Consider the following 19,653-nt stretch of genomic DNA (forward strand, 5'->3'; position numbering starts at 1 on the left):
CAATCCAGACGTGTATTGGGGCCAGGTTTCAGGCAAATAGAGCAGTAAGTGCAGAGACATGTTCACTCTCTAAAAGTGGCATTTCTAAAATAGTAAAGTTAAATCCAACCTCACCAGTAAGTAGGATTTTCAATAAATAAATAAAGCTACTCCTCTCCGATATGGAATTACCAAATAAAAAGTATAGGGGAATACACAGAGCTAACCTATGAGAGGGGTAGACCTCACAGTAGTGAAAAATGAAATAGACTGTTTGGTACTTACAGGACACGCGAACCACCAAAGTACATATCTTATTTTTTACTTACATAGCATCATGCACCTAGGACTACCTAGGGCCTACCTTAGGTGTAAATTAAATGTAATAAAAGGGGAGTTTAAGGCTTGGCAAGTAGGCTGGGACTCCCCTGGGAGACCCCTGAGTCTATGCCCAGAACCATAACTCTGCCAGTTGAGTACTTACCTAAAAGCCGATAACTCACTTTTCTTCCATAGGCTAACATTGAGTGGTTTCACTTGGAAATTCTTCTAAGTGGTGTGGAGTTTTGGAACTTTAAAATATTCATCTAAAATCAGCCGAACAACGAATTCTGATTTACTCACCTGTTATCAGGCGAGACCTCAGTGCTGCATCTTGGAGCTCAGTACTGACCCTGAAAAGTAATTTTAACCGTACTTACCAGTAACTCGAATTTCCTTCCATGGGATATCATTGCCTGCTTTTTGCTGAAAATTTTCTAAGTGTCGATTTTTGAAACTTACAAATATTCTTTAAAAATCGTACCAACTGTGAAAACGTAATTGTTTACCTGTTTTAGATAGATGTCCCAGTACTGAGCCTAGGAGCCCAGCACTGGATTACAAAAGTAACGAGAACGTACTTTACCCGTAACTTGAATTTTCTTCCATAGGAAACCATTGACTGTTTTTCTGTGAAATTTCTTCTAAGTGTCGATTTTGCAAACATGTAAATATTCCTTAAAAATCGCCTGTATAACTTAAACGCAGTTTCTCAACTGCTTACAGGTGGTACAGTAGTGCTGGATGTAGGATCCAACACTGACCTAGAAAAAGTAACCATAACCCCACTTACCTGCTAAGTGAATTTCCTTCCATAGGATAACATTGGTAATTTGATCAGCAAAAGTTTCTAAGTGTCAACTTTTAAAATAGCAAAATATTGCTTAAAAATCACAACAGTAACTAAAACGAATTTACTCACTTGTTTCCAAGAACTGTCCCAGGACTGAATCTAGGATCCAGTCCTGGATTTAGAAAAGTAATCCTGAAAGTAATTAATTGCATATAACTTAAAATTCCCATTGAGCGCAATGTATTATTGTGATTCAAATTGTGTTGCCTATTGCAATAAACTGTAACTATGACCTGCAAAAGTCAATTGCCTATTGCAAAGTATTTAACTAAAGCATCTCATTCTGAGAAAGTATATTTTGATACCTATTGTTGGTTCTAAAATAAAACAACAATATCTTTTGTATGCAAACCAATGGCCTAGAGTTCAGTTCTTGAGTGTGTGAGACCATTTGCTGACTGAGTGTGTACAACAAATGTTTTACACTGTACTCTGATACTGCCTTACTGCTCGGCAAGCTACCACTTTAGAGAGTAAGGTTATATCTAACTTTAGCCTCTGCCAAACCTCTGGGGACTGGGGACTCTGTGCACACTGTACCTATTTGGGAACAGTATATACAGAGCCACTTTCTCACAGTAGTGATAAAGTGATTAGAGTCCTAAGGCCAACATAAAGATACAGCAAAACGTGAGGTGAAAAGCAAAAAGGTTGCTGGTAGGCCACCTTAAGGATGCCAGGTCTACCAAAAACTGAACTAAGGATAACATGAGTAAAACATCAGGTTTCTCTACTGCATTTGGTGAGACAAGTGGGCCTTCTTTTATCTTCCATTCAAGCAATCTTTGACAGACCCCTTTATTATAGAGCTTTTCAAGGATTAAAGATAAGGCACTTACAAAGGAGTCCCAAATACTCAGAGATGGTTGACATCTGTAATATGGGTCGTAGACTAAAAGCAGCGCAAAAACAGAGTGCAACAGGGTCCAAAAAACTTGAGTGCCACAAGAGAGTTTGAATGCAAGCGTATCCTTTGACAGATCCAGAGATATACTCATGCAATTTTTGTTTTTAGGACAGAACGTGCATGATGAAAAAAACATTGTTTTTAAAAAGCGCATTGCAGAATATCAGTACTTTGATGTGGGAAAACTTCAAAAGATTCAAACAAAATATTTGTAGGCAGCTTACAGCAAGTTGTTGTGGCCGAGTGGTTAAGGCGATGGACTAGAAATCCATTGGGGTATCCCCGCGCAGGTTCGAATCCTGCCAACAACGAGAATCTTTTTATTATCGGCTACAATTTCAGAAGTTAACCTTTAGTATTTCTTCCATTTCAGTTTTATAAATAGGTGGCTTATTTTTGTGTCACTATTGCCTCTCCACATATTTGTTATCGCTACCTCTTTCATGTCTTTGCTACACCTCATTCCTACTTTAGCACTGGTGTAAACGCTTCAAATTATTATACGGTTGCTCTCTCATTCATACCTGCGCATGCACTTGAAAGTTACTTTACCAATAAAAGACGCAAAGAGAGAAATAGAACAAAAGTGCTGGCTGGATTGGCAAACACACTTCATAAAACTGCATTTTCTTTTTTATTCTCCCCCGTGTTACATGCTTAACCTCCCCATGTGTAATTTCTCTTAACCTGCTGTCCCAGGAAGAGAATTTCATCTACAGGCTCTTTCTGTGTTTTTTTCCCTAGTCTGTCTTTCCCATTTCTTAGCTGTGTAACTGTTCCTTTACGCGCTCTATTTAAACGCCATCAATCTCATTTGAGCTCCTTGCTCCCGCTTCTGTTTTCTCCACCTCTCATACTGCCAGTTCTCTCTTTCTCTGTGGTTGGTGGCTACTTTCCTGAGCTTCCGAAGCCACGTGGTTCCTGCCTCTTGTTGTCAGACTTGAATTGGAAAAGGAACCATATTAACAAGCCTTTACCACTCACACACGGCGGAAGTTTATACTTTAATTCAGTGAGCTAAGAAAAGCGTGTTGTGGGTCCCCTACGAGCCATGGTGCTTGCTTCATCATGATTTGGCACCAGTCATTAGCCGCAGCTCTGCTAATGAGCCACTGAGGTCAGTTTCAATATTTACTCAAAAACATAACCATGCAGCCCACCCCTCAACTGTGTATTTATCTTGCTTTTCTGCTGTTCGTGTGATTAGCTGGGAGGAGCTCACGGCGACATCCTCCCTATAAAAGTGTAGATGGATCACTCTCTAACTCTTTCTTGCTTCACATACAAATGGCTTGAAAGGTGCAGGGAAGATGCAGGTCTAATAGACAGAATAGAAGGTCTGTGCCAGGTGGGTTTCTCTGCATTGGTGTCCCATCACAGGTCCGCAAGTGTAATGTGTGATCTTTGACTCCTGGCATTTCACAAGCAGGCGGCCAGGAAACGGTTTCAGCCTATCAACCACTGAGGAGACGCAGCCTCTGAATGAGGAATGAGGAAGCAATGAATACATCCAGCCTATCACAGGAACAGCCCTGAGTGTTCCGAATTATAAATTCTCCATGTCACTGTATGTTGTTGAGCCCAAGTAGCTCGCCATGATCGTATAGTGGTTAGTACTCTGCGTTGTGGCCGCAGCAACCTCGGTTCGAATCCGAGTCACGGCATTGTGGTTGGCAATGTCACGGCAGTTGGGTGTTAATTTTACAGAATTAGCAAATGTACCAGTGGTTTTTGTAAAATGTCTATTAAAAACAGATCCTTTCAAATATTTAAACCATCTAACAACAAATGATTTAAACTCGCATGATTATAAGCTGTAACTATAATGTATTTACTTACATAAATTATCGTTCTTGAACCTATTGGGGGTGGAGGGGGAGCGGAGCTCACCCCCCAGGTGCAGTTGAGTGACCTGTGTTGTGGCTCTCTAGAGGGAAGGCACAAATTTTGCTGTCACCCAGCCCAATCCAGACGTGTATTGGGGCCAGGTTTCAGGCAAATAGAGCAGTAAGTGCAGAGAAATGTTCACTCTCTAAAAGTGGCATTTCTAAAATAGTAAAGTTAAATCCAACCTCACCAGTAAGTAGGATTTTCAATAAATAAATAAAGCTACTCCTCTCCGATATGGAATTACCAAATTAAAAGTATAGGGGAATACACAGAGCTAACCTATGAGAGGGGTAGACCTCACAGTAGTGAAAAATGAAATGAACTGTTTGGTACTTACAGGACACGCGAACCACCAAAGTACATATCTTATTTTTTACTTACATAGCATCATGCACCTAGGACTACCTAGGGCCTACCTTAGGTGTAAATTATATGTAATAAAAGGGGAGTTTAAGGCTTGGCAAGTAGGCTGGGACTCCCCTGGGAGACCCCTGAGTCTATGCCCAGAACCATAACTCTGCCAGTCGAGTACTTACCTAAAAGCCGATAACTCACTTTTCTTCCATAGGCTAACATTGAGTGGTTTCACTTGGAAATTCTTCTCAGTGGTGTGGAGTTTTGGAACTTTAAAATATTAATCTAAAATCAGCCGAACAACGAATTCTGATTTACTCACCTGTTATCAGGAGAGACCTCAGTGCTGCATCTTGGAGCTCGGTACTGACCCTGAAAAGTAATTTTAACCGTACTTACCAGTAACTCGAATTTCCTTCCATGGGATATCATTGCCTGCTTTTTGCTGAAAATTTTCTAAGTGTCGATTTTTGAAACTTACAAATATTCTTTAAAAATCGTACCAACTGTGAAAACGTAATTGTTTACCTGTTTTAGATAGATGTCCCAGTACTGAGCCTAGGAGCCCAGCACTGGATTACAAAAGTAACGAGAACGTACTTTACCCGTAACTTGAATTTTCTTCCATAGGAAACCATTGACTGTTTTTCTGTGAAATTTCTTCTAAGTGTCGATTTTGCAAACATGTAAATATTCCTTAAAAATCGCCTGTATAACTTAAACGCAGTGTCTCAACTGCTTACAGGTGATACAGTAGTGCTGGATCTAGGATCCAACACTGACCTAGAAAACGTAACCATAACCCCACTTACCTGCTAAGTGAATTTCCTTCCATAGGATAACATTGGTAATTTGATCAGCAAAAGTTTCTAAGTGTCAACTTTTAAAATAGCAAAATATTGCTTAAAAATCACAACAGTAACTAAAACGAATTTACTCACTTGTTTCCAAGAACTGTCCCAGGACTGAATCTAGGATCCAGTCCTGGATTTAGAAAAGTAATCCTGAAAGTAATTAATTGCATATAACTTAAAATTCCCATTGAGCTCAATGTATTATTGTGATTCAAATTGTGTTGCCTATTGCAATAAACTGTAACTATGACCTGCAAAAGTCAATTGCCTATTGCAAAGTATTTAACTAAAGCATCTCATTCTGAGAAAGTATATTTTGATACCTATTGTTGGTTCTCAAAATAAAACAACAATATCTTTTGTATTCAAACCAATGGCCTAGAGTTCAGTTCTTGAGTGTGTGAGACCATTTGCTGACTGAGTGTGTACAACAAATGTTTTACACTGTACTCTGATACTGCCTTACTGCTCGGCAAGCTACCACTTTAGAGAGTAAGGTTATATCTAACTTTAGCCTCTGCCAAACCTCTGGGGACTGGGGACTCTGTGCACACTGTACCTATTTGGGAACAGTATATACAGAGCCACTTTCTCACAGTAGTGATAAAGTGATTAGAGTCCAAAGGCCAACGTAAAGATACAGCAAAACGTGAGGTGAAAAGCAAAAAGGTTGCTGGTATGCCACCTTAAGGATGCCAGGTCTAACAAAAACTGAACTAAGGATAACATGAGTAAAACATCAGGTTTCTCTACTGCATTTGGTGAGACAAGTGGGCCTTCTTTTATCTTCCTTTCAAGCAATCTTTGACAGACCCCTTTATTATAGAGCTTTTCAAGGATTAAAGATAAGGCACTTACAAAGGAGTCCCAAATAATCAGAGATGGTTGACTTCTGTAATATGGGTCGTAGACTAAAAGCAGCACAAAAACAGAGTGCAACAGGGTCCAAAAAACTTGAGTGCCACAAGAGAGTTTGAATGCAAGCGTATCCTTTTACAGATCCAGAGATATACTCATGCAATTTTTATTTTTAGGACAGAACGTGCATGATGAAAAAAACATTGTTTTTAAAAAGCGCATTGCAGAATATCAGTACTTTGATGTGGGAAAACTTCAAAACTTTCAAACAAAATATTTGTAGGCAGCTTACAGCAAGTTGTTGTGGCCGAGTGGTTAAGGCGATGGACTAGAAATCCATTGGGGTATCCCCGCGCAGGTTCGAATCCTGCCAACAACGAGAATCTTTTTATTATCGGCTACAATTTCAGAAGTTAACCTTTAGTATTTCTTCCATTTCAGTTTTATAAATAGGTGGCTTATTTTTGTGTCACTATTGCCTCTCCACACATTTGTTATCGCTACCTCTTTCATGTCTTTGCTACACCTCATTCCTACTTTAGCACTGGTGTAAACGCTTCAAATTATTATACGGTTGCTCTCTCATTCATACCTGTGCATGCACTTGAAAGTTACTTTACCAATAAAAGACGCAAAGAGAGAAATAGAACAAAAGTGCTGGCTGGATTGGCAAACACACTTCATAAAACTGCATTTTCTTTTTTATTCTCCCCCGTGTTACATGCTTAACCTCCCCATGTGTAATTTCTCTTAACCTGCTGTCCCAGGAAGAGAATTTCATGTACAGGCTCTTTCTGTGTTTTTTTCCCTAGTCTGTCTTTCCCATTTCTTAGCTGTGTAACTGTTCCTTTACGCGCTCTATTTAAACGCCATCAATCTCATTTGAGCTCCTTGCTCCCGCTTCTGTTTTCTCCACCTCTCATACTGCCAGTTCTCTCTTTCTCTGTGGTTGGTGGCTACTTTCCTGAGCTTCCGAAGCCACGTGGTTCCTGCCTCTTGTTGTCAGACTTGAATTGGAAAAGGAACCATATTAACAAGCCTTTACCACTCACACACGGCGGAAGTTTATACTTTAATTCAGTGAGCTAAGAAAAGCGTGTTGTGGGTCCCCTACGAGCCATTGTGCTTGCTTCATCATCATTTGGCACCAGTCATTAGCCGCAGCTCTGCTAATGAGCCACTGAGGTCAGTTTCAATATTTACTCAAAAACATAACCATGCAGCTCACCCCTCAACTGTGTATTTATCTTGCTTTTCTGCTGTTCGTGTGATTAGCTGGGAGGAGCTCACGGCGACATCCTCCCTATAAAAGTGTAGATGGATCACTCTCTAACTCTTTCTTGCTTCACATACAAATGGCTTGAAAGGTGCAGGGAAGATGCAGGTCTAATAGACAGAATAGAAGGCCTGTGCCAGGTGGGTTTCTCTGCATTGGTGTCCCATCACAGGTCTGCAAGTGTAATGTGTGATCTTTGACTCCTGGCATTTCACAAGCAGGCGGCCAGGAAACGGTTTCAGCCTATCAACCACCGAGGAGACGCAGCCTCTGAATGAGGAATGAGGAAGCAATGAATACATCCAGCCTATCACAGGAACAGCCCTGAGTGTTCCGAATTATAAATTCTCCATGTCATTGTATGTCGTTGAGCCCAAGTAGCTCGCCGTGATCGTATAGTGGTTAGTACTCTGCGTTGTGGCCGGAGCAACCTCGGTTCGAATCCGAGTCACGGCATTGTGGTTGGCAATGTCACGGCAGTTGGGTGTTAATTTTACAGAATTAGCAAATGTACCAGTGGTTTTTGTAAAATGTCTATTAAAAACAGATCCTTTCAAATATTTAAACCATCTAACAACAAATGATTTAAACTCGCATGATTATAAGCTGTAGCTATAATGTATTTACTTACATAAAGTATCGTTCTTGAACCTATTGGGGGTGGAGGGGGAGCGGAGCTCACCCCCCAGGTGCAGTTGAGTGACCTGTGTTGTGGCTCTCTAGAGGGAAGGCACAAATTTTGCTGTCACCCAGCCCAATCCAGACGTGTATTGGGGCCAGGTTTCAGGCAAATAGAGCAGTAAGTGCAGAGACATGTTCACTCTCTAAAAGTGGCATTTCTAAAATAGTAAAGTTAAATCCAACCTCACCAGTAAGTAGGATTTTCAATAAATAAATAAAGCTACTCCTCTCCGATATGGAATTACCAAATAAAAAGTATAGGGGAATACACAGAGCTAACCTATGAGAGGGGTAGACCTCACAGTAGTGAAAAATGAAATAGACTGTTTGGTACTTACAGGACACGCGAACCACCAAAGTACATATCTTATTTTTTACTTACATAGCATCATGCACCTAGGACTACCTAGGGCCTACCTTAGGTGTAAATTATATGTAATAAAAGGGGAGTTTAAGGCTTGGCAAGTAGGCTGGGACTCCCCTGGGAGACCCCTGAGTCTATGCCCAGAACCATAACTCTGCCAGTCGAGTACTTACCTAAAAGCCGATAACTCACTTTTCTTCCATAGGCTAACATTGAGTGGTTTCACTTGGAAATTCTTCTAAGTGGTGTGGAGTTTTGGAACTTTAAAATATTCATCTAAAATCAGCCGAACAACGAATTCTGATTTACTCACCTGTTATCAGGAGAGACCTCAGTGCTGCATCTTGGAGCTCAGTACTGACCCTGAAAAGTAATTTTAACCGTACTTACCAGTAACTCGAATTTCCTTCCATGGGATATCATTGCCTGCTTTTTGCTGAAAATTTTCTAAGTGTCGATTTTTGAAACTTACAAATATTCTTTAAAAATCGTACCAACTGTGAAAACGTAATTGTTTACCTGTTTTAGATAGATGTCCCAGTACTGAGCCTAGGAGCCCAGCACTGGATTACAAAAGTAACGAGAATGTACTTTACCCGTAACTTGAATTTTCTTCCATAGGAAACCATTGACTGTTTTTCTGTGAAATTTCTTCTAAGTGTCGATTTTGCAAACATGTAAATATTCCTTAAAAATCGCCTGTATAACTTAAACGCAGTTTCTCAACTGCTTACAGGTGGTACAGTAGTGCTGGATCTAGGATCCAACACTGACCTAGAAAACGTAACCATAACCCCACTTACCTGCTAAGTGAATTTCCTTCCATAGGATAACATTGGTAATTTGATCAGCAAAAGTTTCTAAGTGTCAACTTTTAAAATAGCAAAATATTGCTTAAAAATCACAACAGTAACTAAAACGAATTTACTCACTTGTTTCCAAGAATTGTCCCAGGACTGAATCTAGGATCCAGTCCTGGATTTAGAAAAGTAATCCTGAAAGTAATTAATTGCATATAACTTAAAATTCCCATTGAGCTCAATGTATTATTGTGATTCAAATTGTGTTGCCTATTGCAATAAACTGTAACTATGACCTGCAAAAGTCAATTGCCTATTGCAAAGTATTTAACTAAAGCATCTCATTCTGAGAAAGTATATTTTGATACCTATTGTTGGTTCTAAAATAAAACAACAATATCTTTTGTATGCAAACCAATGGCCTAGAGTTCAGTTCTTGAGTGTGTGAGACCATTTGCTGACTGAGTGTGTACAACAAATGTTTTACACTGTACTCTGATACTGCCTTACTGCTCGGCAAGCTACCACTTTAGAGAGTAAGGTTATATCTAACTTTAGCCTCTGCCAAACCTCTGGGGACTGGGGACTCTGTGCACACTGTACCTATTTGGGAACAGTATATACAGAGCCACTTTCTCACAGTAGTGATAAAGTGATTAGAGTCCTAAGGCCAACATAAAGATACAGCAAAACGTGAGGTGAAAATCAAAAAGATTGCTGGTAGGCCACCTTAAGGATGCCAGGTCTACCAAAAACTGAACTAAGGATAACATGAGTAAAACATCAGGTTTCTCTACTGCATTTGGTGAGACAAGTGGGCCTTCTTTTATCTTCCATTCAAGCAATCTTTGACAGACCCCTTTATTATAGAGCTTTTCAAGGATTAAAGATAAGGCACTTACAAAGGAGTCCCAAATACTCAGAGATGGTTGACTTCTGTAATATGGGTCGTAGACTAAAAGCAGCGCAAAAACAGAGTGCAACAGGGTCCAAAAAACTTGAGTGCCACAAGGGAGTTTGAATGCAAGAGTATCCTTTTACAGATCCAGAGATATACTCATGCAATTTTTATTTTTAGGACAGAACGTGCATGATGAAAAAAACATTGTTTTTAAAAAGCGCATTGCAGAATATCAGTACTTTGATGTGGGAAAACTTCAAAACTTTCAAACAAAATATTTGTAGGCAGCTTACAGCAAGTTGTTTTGGCCGAGTGGTTAAGGCGATGGACTAGAAATCCATTGGGGTATCCCCGCGCAGGTTCGAATCCTGCCAACAACGAGAATCTTTTTATTATCGGCTACAATTTCAGAAGTTAACCTTTAGTATTTCTTCCATTTCAGTTTTATAAATAGGTGGCTTATTTTTGTGTCACTATTGCCTCTCCACATATTTGTTATCGCTACCTCTTTCATGTCTTTGCTACACCTCATTCCTACTTTAGCACTGGTGTAAACGCTTCAAATTATTATACCGTTGCTCTCTCATTCATACCTGCGCATGCACTTGAAAGTTACTTTACCAATAAAAGACGCAAAGAGAGAAATAGAACAAAAGTGCTGGCTGGATTGGCAAACACACTTCATAAAACTGCATTTTCTTTTTTATTCTCCCCCGTGTTACATGCTTAACCTCCCCATGTGTAATTTCTCTTAACCTGCTGTCCCAGGAAGAGAATTTCATGTACAGGCTCTTTCTGTGTTTTTTTCCCTAGTCTGTCTTTCCCATTTCTTAGCTGTGTAACTGTTCCTTTACGCGCTCTATTTAAACGCCATCAATCTCATTTGAGCTCCTTGCTCCCGCTTCTGTTTTCTCCACCTCTCATACTGCCAGTTCTCTCTTTCTCTGTGGTTGGTGGCTACTTTCCTGAGCTTCCGAAGCCACGTGGTTCCTGCCTCTTGTTGTCAGACTTGAATTGGAAAAGGAACCATATTAACAAGCCTTTACCACTCACACACGGCGGAAGTTTATACTTTAATTCAGTGAGCTAAGAAAAGCGTGTTGTGGGTCCCCTACGAGCCATTGTGCTTGCTTCATCATCATTTGGCACCAGTCATTAGCCGCAGCTCTGCTAATGAGCCACTGAGGTCAGTTTCAATATTTACTCAAAAACATAACCATGCAGCCCACCCCTCAACTGTGTATTTATCTTGCTTTTCTGCTGTTCGTGTGATTAGCTGGGAGGAGCTCACGGCGACATCCTCCCTATAAAAGTGTAGATGGATCACTCTCTAACTCTTTCTTGCTTCACATACAAATGGCTTGAAAGGTGCAGGGAAGATGCAGGTCTAATAGACAGAATAGAAGGCCTGTGCCAGGTGGGTTTCTCTGCATTGGTGTCCCATCACAGGTCCGCAAGTGTAATGTGTGATCTTTGACTCCTGGCATTTCACAAGCAGGCGTCCAGGAAACGGTGTCAGCCTATCAACCACTGAGGAGACGCAGCCTCTGAATGAGGAATGAGTAAGCAATGAATACATCCAGCCTATCACAGGAACAGCCCTGAGTGTTCCAAATTATAAATTCTCCATGTCATTGTATGTCGTTGAGCCCAAGTAGCTTCCCGTGATCGTATAGTGGTTAGTACTCTGCGTTGTGGCCGCAGCAACCTCGGTTCGAATCCGAGTCACGGCATTGTGGTTGGCAATGTCACGGCAGTTGGGTGTTAATTTTACAGAATTAGCAAATGTACCAGTGGTTTTTGTAAAATGTCTATTAAAAACAGATCCTTTCAAATATTTAAACCATCTAACAACAAATGATTTAAACTCGCATGATTTTAAGCTGTAGCTATAATGTATTTACTTACATAAATTATCGTTCTTGAACCTATTGGGGGTGGAGGGGGAGCGGAGCTCACCCCCCAGGTGCAGTTGAGTGACCTGTGTTGTGGCTCTCTAGAGGGAAGGCACAAATTTTGCTGTCACCCAGCCCAATCCAGACGTGTATTGGGGCCAGGTTTCAGGCAAATAGAGCAGTAAGTGCAGAGACATGTTCACTCTCTAAAAGTGGCATTTCTAAAATAGTAAAGTTAAATCCAACCTCACCAGTAAGTAGGATTTTCAATAAATAAATAAAGCTACTCCTCTCCGATATGCAATTACCAAATAAAAAGTATAGGGGAATACACAGAGCTAACCTATGAGAGGGGTAGACCTCACAGTAGTGAAAAATGAAATAGACTGTTTGGTACTTACAGGACACGCGAACCACCAAAGTACATATCTTATTTTTTACTTACATAGCATCATGCACCTAGGACTACCTAGGGCCTACCTTAGGTGTAAATTATATGTAATAAAAGGGGAGTTTAAGGCTTGGCAAGTAGGCTGGGACTCCCCTGGGAGACCCCTGAGTCTATGCCCAGAACCATAACTCTGCCAGTTGAGTACTTACCTAAAAGCCGATAACTCACTTTTCTTCCATAGGCTAACATTGAGTGGTTTCACTTGGAAATTCTTCTAAGTGGTGTGGAGTTTTGGAACTTTAAAATATTCATCTAAAATCAGCCGAACAACGAATTCTGATTTACTCACCTGTTATCAGGCGAGACCTCAGTGCTGCATCTTGGAGCTCAGTACTGACCCTGAAAAGTAATTTTAACCGTACTTACCAGTAACTCGAATTTCCTTCCATGGGATATCATTGCCTGCTTTTTGCTGAAAATTTTCTAAGTGTCGATTTTTGAAACTTACAAATATTCTTTAAAAATCGTACCAACTGTGAAAACGTAATTGTTTACCTGTTTTAGATAGATGTCCCAGTACTGAGCCTAGGAGCCCAGCACTGGATTACAAAAGTAACGAGAACGTACTTTACCCGTAACTTGAATTTTCTTCCATAGGAAACCATTGACTGTTTTTCTGTGAAATTTCTTCTAAGTGTCGATTTTGCAAACATGTAAATATTCCTTAAAAATCGCCTGTATAACTTAAACGCAGTTTCTCAACTGCTTACAGGTGGTACAGTAGTGCTGGATGTAGGATCCAACACTGACCTAGAAAAAGTAACCATAACCCCACTTACCTGCTAAGTGAATTTCCTTCCATAGGATAACATTGGTAATTTGATCAGCAAAAGTTTCTAAGTGTCAACTTTTAAAATAGCAAAATATTGCTTAAAAATCACAACAGTAACTTAAACGAATTTACTCACTTGTTTCCAAGAACTGTCCCAGGACTGAATCTAGGATCCAGTCCTGGATTTAGAAAAGTAATCCTGAAAGTAATTAATTGCATATAACTTAAAATTCCCATTGAGCGCAATGTATTATTGTGATTCAAATTGTGTTGCCTATTGCAATAAACTGTAACTATGACCTGCAAAAGTCAATTGCCTATTGCAAAGTATTTAACTAAAGCATCTCATTCTGAGAAAGTATATTTTGATACCTATTGTTGGTTCTAAAATAAAACAACAATATCTTTTGTATGCAAACCAATGGCCTAGAGTTCAGTTCTTGAGTGTGTGAGACCATTTGCTGACTGAGTGTGTACAACAAATGTTTTACACTGTACTCTGATACTGCCTTACTGCTCGGCAAGCTACCACTTTAGAGAGTAAGGTTATATCTAACTTTAGCCTCTGCCAAACCTCTGGGGACTGGGGACTCTGTGCACACTGTACCTATTTGGGAACAGTATATACAGAGCCACTTTCTCACAGTAGTGATAAAGTGATTAGAGTCCTAAGGCCAACATAAAGATACAGCAAAACGTGAGGTGAAAAGCAAAAAGGTTGCTGGTAGGCCACCTTAAGGATGCCAGGTCTACCAAAAACTGAACTAAGGATAACATGAGTAAAACATCAGGTTTCTCTACTGCATTTGGTGAGACAAGTGGGCCTTCTTTTATCTTCCATTCAAGCAATCTTTGACAGACCCCTTTATTATAGAGCTTTTCAAGGATTAAAGATAAGGCACTTACAAAGGAGTCCCAAATACTCAGAGATGGTTGACATCTGTAATATGGGTCGTAGACTAAAAGCAGCGCAAAAACAGAGTGCAACAGGGTCCAAAAAACTTGAGTGCCACAAGAGAGTTTGAATGCAAGCGTATCCTTTGACAGATCCAGAGATATACTCATGCAATTTTTGTTTTTAGGACAGAACGTGCATGATGAAAAAAACATTGTTTTTAAAAAGCGCATTGCAGAATATCAGTACTTTGATGTGGGAAAACTTCAAAAGATTCAAACAAAATATTTGTAGGCAGCTTACAGCAAGTTGTTGTGGCCGAGTGGTTAAGGCGATGGACTAGAAATCCATTGGGGTATCCCCGCGCAGGTTCGAATCCTGCCAACAACGAGAATCTTTTTATTATCGGCTACAATTTCAGAAGTTAACCTTTAGTATTTCTTCCATTTCAGTTTTATAAATAGGTGGCTTATTTTTGTGTCACTATTGCCTCTCCACATATTTGTTATCGCTACCTCTTTCATGTCTTTGCTACACCTCATTCCTACTTTAGCACTGGTGTAAACGCTTCAAATTATTATACGGTTGCTCTCTCATTCATACCTGCGCATGCACTTGAAAGTTACTTTACCAATAAAAGACGCAAAGAGAGAAATAGAACAAAAGTGCTGGCTGGATTGGCAAACACACTTCATAAAACTGCATTTTCTTTTTTATTCTCCCCCGTGTTACATGCTTAACCTCCCCATGTGTAATTTCTCTTAACCTGCTGTCCCAGGAAGAGAATTTCATCTACAGGCTCTTTCTGTGTTTTTTTCCCTAGTCTGTCTTTCCCATTTCTTAGCTGTGTAACTGTTCCTTTACGCGCTCTATTTAAACGCCATCAATCTCATTTGAGCTCCTTGCTCCCGCTTCTGTTTTCTCCACCTCTCATACTGCCAGTTCTCTCTTTCTCTGTGGTTGGTGGCTACTTTCCTGAGCTTCCGAAGCCACGTGGTTCCTGCCTCTTGTTGTCAGACTTGAATTGGAAAAGGAACCATATTAACAAGCCTTTACCACTCACACACGGCGGAAGTTTATACTTTAATTCAGTGAGCTAAGAAAAGCGTGTTGTGGGTCCCCTACGAGCCATGGTGCTTGCTTCATCATGATTTGGCACCAGTCATTAGCCGCAGCTCTGCTAATGAGCCACTGAGGTCAGTTTCAATATTTACTCAAAAACATAACCATGCAGCCCACCCCTCAACTGTGTATTTATCTTGCTTTTCTGCTGTTCGTGTGATTAGCTGGGAGGAGCTCACGGCGACATCCTCCCTATAAAAGTGTAGATGGATCACTCTCTAACTCTTTCTTGCTTCACATACAAATGGCTTGAAAGGTGCAGGGAAGATGCAGGTCTAATAGACAGAATAGAAGGTCTGTGCCAGGTGGGTTTCTCTGCATTGGTGTCCCATCACAGGTCCGCAAGTGTAATGTGTGATCTTTGACTCCTGGCATTTCACAAGCAGGCGGCCAGGAAACGGTTTCAGCCTATCAACCACTGAGGAGACGCAGCCTCTGAATGAGGAATGAGGAAGCAATGAATACATCCAGCCTATCACAGGAACAGCCCTGAGTGTTCCGAATTATAAATTCTCCATGTCACTGTATGTCGTTGAGCCCAAGTAGCTCGCCATGATCGTATAGTGGTTAGTACTCTGCGTTGTGGCCGCAGCAACCTCGGTTCGAATCCGAGTCACGGCATTGTGGTTGGCAATGTCACGGCAGTTGGGTGTTAATTTTACAGAATTAGCAAATGTACCAGTGGTTTTTGTAAAATGTCTATTAAAAACAGATCCTTTCAAATATTTAAACCATCTAACAACAAATGATTTAAACTCGCATGATTATAAGCTGTAGCTATAATGTATTTACTTACATAAATTATCGTTCTTGAACCTATTGGGGGTGGAGGGGGAGCGGAGCTCACCCCCCAGGTGCAGTTGAGTGACCTGTGTTGTGGCTCTCTAGAGGGAAGGCACAAATTTTGCTGTCACCCAGCCCAATCCAGACGTGTATTGGGGCCAGGTTTCAGGCAAATAGAGCAGTAAGTGCAGAGAAATGTTCACTCTCTAAAAGTGGCATTTCTAAAATAGTAAAGTTAAATCCAACCTCACCAGTAAGTAGGATTTTCAATAAATAAATAAAGCTACTCCTCTCCGATATGGAATTACCAAATTAAAAGTATAGGGGAATACACAGAGCTAACCTATGAGAGGGGTAGACCTCACAGTAGTGAAAAATGAAATGAACTGTTTGGTACTTACAGGACACGCGAACCACCAAAGTACATATCTTATTTTTTACTTACATAGCATCATGCACCTAGGACTACCTAGGGCCTACCTTAGGTGTAAATTATATGTAATAAAAGGGGAGTTTAAGGCTTGGCAAGTAGGCTGGGACTCCCCTGGGAGACCCCTGAGTCTATGCCCAGAACCATAACTCTGCCAGTCGAGTACTTACCTAAAAGCCGATAACTCACTTTTCTTCCATAGGCTAACATTGAGTGGTTTCACTTGGAAATTCTTCTCAGTGGTGTGGAGTTTTGGAACTTTAAAATATTAATTTAAAATCAGCCGAACAACGAATTCTGATTTACTCACCTGTTATCAGGAGAGACCTCAGTGCTGCATCTTGGAGCTCGGTACTGACCCTGAAAAGTAATTTTAACCGTACTTACCAGTAACTCGAATTTCCTTCCATGGGATATCATTGCCTGCTTTTTGCTGAAAATTTTCTAAGTGTCGATTTTTGAAACTTACAAATATTCTTTAAAAATCGTACCAACTGTGAAAACGTAATTGTTTACCTGTTTTAGATAGATGTCCCAGTACTGAGCCTAGGAGCCCAGCACTGGATTACAAAAGTAACGAGAACGTACTTTACCCGTAACTTGAATTTTCTTCCATAGGAAACCATTGACTGTTTTTCTGTGAAATTTCTTCTAAGTGTCGATTTTGCAAACATGTAAATATTCCTTAAAAATCGCCTGTATAACTTAAACGCAGTGTCTCAACTGCTTACAGGTGATACAGTAGTGCTGGATCTAGGATCCAACACTGACCTAGAAAACGTAACCATAACCCCACTTACCTGCTAAGTGAATTTCCTTCCATAGGATAACATTGGTAATTTGATCAGCAAAAGTTTCTAAGTGTCAACTTTTAAAATAGCAAAATATTGCTTAAAAATCACAACAGTAACTAAAACGAATTTACTCACTTGTTTCCAAGAACTGTCCCAGGACTGAATCTAGGATCCAGTCCTGGATTTAGAAAAGTAATCCTGAAAGTAATTAATTGCATATAACTTAAAATTCCCATTGAGCTCAATGTATTATTGTGATTCAAATTGTGTTGCCTATTGCAATAAACTGTAACTATGACCTGCAAAAGTCAATTGCCTATTGCAAAGTATTTAACTAAAGCATCTCATTCTGAGAAAGTATATTTTGATACCTATTGTTGGTTCTCAAAATAAAACAACAATATCTTTTGTATTCAAACCAATGGCCTAGAGTTCAGTTCTTGAGTGTGTGAGACCATTTGCTGACTGAGTGTGTACAACAAATGTTTTACACTGTACTCTGATACTGCCTTACTGCTCGGCAAGCTACCACTTTAGAGAGTAAGGTTATATCTAACTTTAGCCTCTGCCAAACCTCTGGGGACTGGGGACTCTGTGCACACTGTACCTATTTGGGAACAGTATATACAGAGCCACTTTCTCACAGTAGTGATAAAGTGATTAGAGTCCAAAGGCCAACGTAAAGATACAGCAAAACGTGAGGTGAAAAGCAAAAAGGTTGCTGGTATGCCACCTTAAGGATGCCAGGTCTAACAAAAACTGAACTAAGGATAACATGAGTAAAACATCAGGTTTCTCTACTGCATTTGGTGAGACAAGTGGGCCTTCTTTTATCTTCCATTCAAGCAATCTTTGACAGACCCCTTTATTATAGAGCTTTTCAAGGATTAAAGATAAGGCACTTACAAAGGAGTCCCAAATAATCAGAGATGGTTGACTTCTGTAATATGGGTCGTAGACTAAAAGCAGCACAAAAACAGAGTGCAACAGGGTCCAAAAAACTTGAGTGCCACAAGAGAGTTTGAATGCAAGCGTATCCTTTTACAGATCCAGAGATATACTCATGCAATTTTTATTTTTAGGACAGAACGTGCATGATGAAAAAAACATTGTTTTTAAAAAGCGCATTGCAGAATATCAGTACTTTGATGTGGGAAAACTTCAAAACTTTCAAACAAAATATTTGTAGGCAGCTTACAGCAAGTTGTTGTGGCCGAGTGGTTAAGGCGATGGACTAGAAATCCATTGGGGTATCCCCGCGCAGGTTCGAATCCTGCCAACAACGAGAATCTTTTTATTATCGGCTACAATTTCAGAAGTTAACCTTTAGTATTTCTTCCATTTCAGTTTTATAAATAGGTGGCTTATTTTTGTGTCACTATTGCCTCTCCACACATTTGTTATCACTACCTCTTTCATGTCTTTGCTACACCTCATTCCTACTTTAGCACTGGTGTAAACGCTTCAAATTATTATACGGTTGCTCTCTCATTCATACCTGTGCATGCACTTGAAAGTTACTTTACCAATAAAAGACGCAAAGAGAGAAATAGAACAAAAGTGCTGGCTGGATTGGCAAACACACTTCATAAAACTGCATTTTCTTTTTTATTCTCCCCCGTGTTACATGCTTAACCTCCCCATGTGTAATTTCTCTTAACCTGCTGTCCCAGGAAGAGAATTTCATGTACAGGCTCTTTCTGTGTTTTTTTCCCTAGTCTGTCTTTCCCATTTCTTAGCTGTGTAACTGTTCCTTTACGCGCTCTATTTAAACGCCATCAATCTCATTTGAGCTCCTTGCTCCCGCTTCTGTTTTCTCCACCTCTCATACTGCCAGTTCTCTCTTTCTCTGTGGTTGGTGGCTACTTTCCTGAGCTTCCGAAGCCACGTGGTTCCTGCCTCTTGTTGTCAGACTTGAATTGGAAAAGGAACCATATTAACAAGCCTTTACCACTCACACACGGCGGAAGTTTATACTTTAATTCAGTGAGCTAAGAAAAGCGTGTTGTGGGTCCCCTACGAGCCATTGTGCTTGCTTCATCATCATTTGGCACCAGTCATTAGCCGCAGCTCTGCTAATGAGCCACTGAGGTCAGTTTCAATATTTACTCAAAAACATAACCATGCAGCTCACCCCTCAACTGTGTATTTATCTTGCTTTTCTGCTGTTCGTGTGATTAGCTGGGAGGAGCTCACGGCGACATCCTCCCTATAAAAGTGTAGATGGATCACTCTCTAACTCTTTCTTGCTTCACATACAAATGGCTTGAAAGGTGCAGGGAAGATGCAGGTCTAATAGACAGAATAGAAGGCCTGTGCCAGGTGGGTTTCTCTGCATTGGTGTCCCATCACAGGTCTGCAAGTGTAATGTGTGATCTTTGACTCCTGGCATTTCACAAGCAGGCGGCCAGGAAACGGTTTCAGCCTATCAACCACCGAGGAGACGCAGCCTCTGAATGAGGAATGAGGAAGC

The 19,653-nt window shown here is 40.4% G+C and overlaps 8 non-coding genes across 8 annotated transcripts; all 8 read left to right on the plus strand.

Annotated features, from left to right (window-relative positions):
- Positions 1-2,289: 2,289 nt before the first annotated feature.
- On the plus strand, positions 2,290-2,371 carry TRNAS-AGA (transfer RNA serine (anticodon AGA)). Its single transcript has one exon. It is a non-coding gene; the product is annotated as a tRNA-Ser (tRNA).
- Positions 2,372-3,652: 1,281 nt separating this feature from the next.
- On the plus strand, positions 3,653-3,724 carry TRNAH-GUG (transfer RNA histidin (anticodon GUG)). Its single transcript has one exon. It is a non-coding gene; the product is annotated as a tRNA-His (tRNA).
- Positions 3,725-6,313: 2,589 nt separating this feature from the next.
- TRNAS-AGA (transfer RNA serine (anticodon AGA)) lies at positions 6,314-6,395 on the plus strand. The gene has a single exon. It is a non-coding gene; the product is annotated as a tRNA-Ser (tRNA).
- A 1,281-nt stretch (positions 6,396-7,676) lies between these two features.
- On the plus strand, positions 7,677-7,748 carry TRNAH-GUG (transfer RNA histidin (anticodon GUG)). Its single transcript has one exon. It is a non-coding gene; the product is annotated as a tRNA-His (tRNA).
- Positions 7,749-10,336: 2,588 nt separating this feature from the next.
- TRNAS-AGA (transfer RNA serine (anticodon AGA)) lies at positions 10,337-10,418 on the plus strand. Its single transcript has one exon. It is a non-coding gene; the product is annotated as a tRNA-Ser (tRNA).
- A 3,941-nt stretch (positions 10,419-14,359) lies between these two features.
- On the plus strand, positions 14,360-14,441 carry TRNAS-AGA (transfer RNA serine (anticodon AGA)). Its single transcript has one exon. It is a non-coding gene; the product is annotated as a tRNA-Ser (tRNA).
- A 1,281-nt stretch (positions 14,442-15,722) lies between these two features.
- On the plus strand, positions 15,723-15,794 carry TRNAH-GUG (transfer RNA histidin (anticodon GUG)). Its single transcript has one exon. It is a non-coding gene; the product is annotated as a tRNA-His (tRNA).
- Positions 15,795-18,383: 2,589 nt separating this feature from the next.
- TRNAS-AGA (transfer RNA serine (anticodon AGA)) lies at positions 18,384-18,465 on the plus strand. The gene has a single exon. It is a non-coding gene; the product is annotated as a tRNA-Ser (tRNA).
- Positions 18,466-19,653: the final 1,188 nt, after the last annotated feature.

Source organism: Triturus cristatus, chromosome 12 (genome assembly GCF_964204655.1).
Source record: "Triturus cristatus chromosome 12, aTriCri1.1, whole genome shotgun sequence".
Lineage (NCBI taxonomy): Eukaryota > Metazoa > Chordata > Amphibia > Caudata > Salamandridae > Triturus > Triturus cristatus.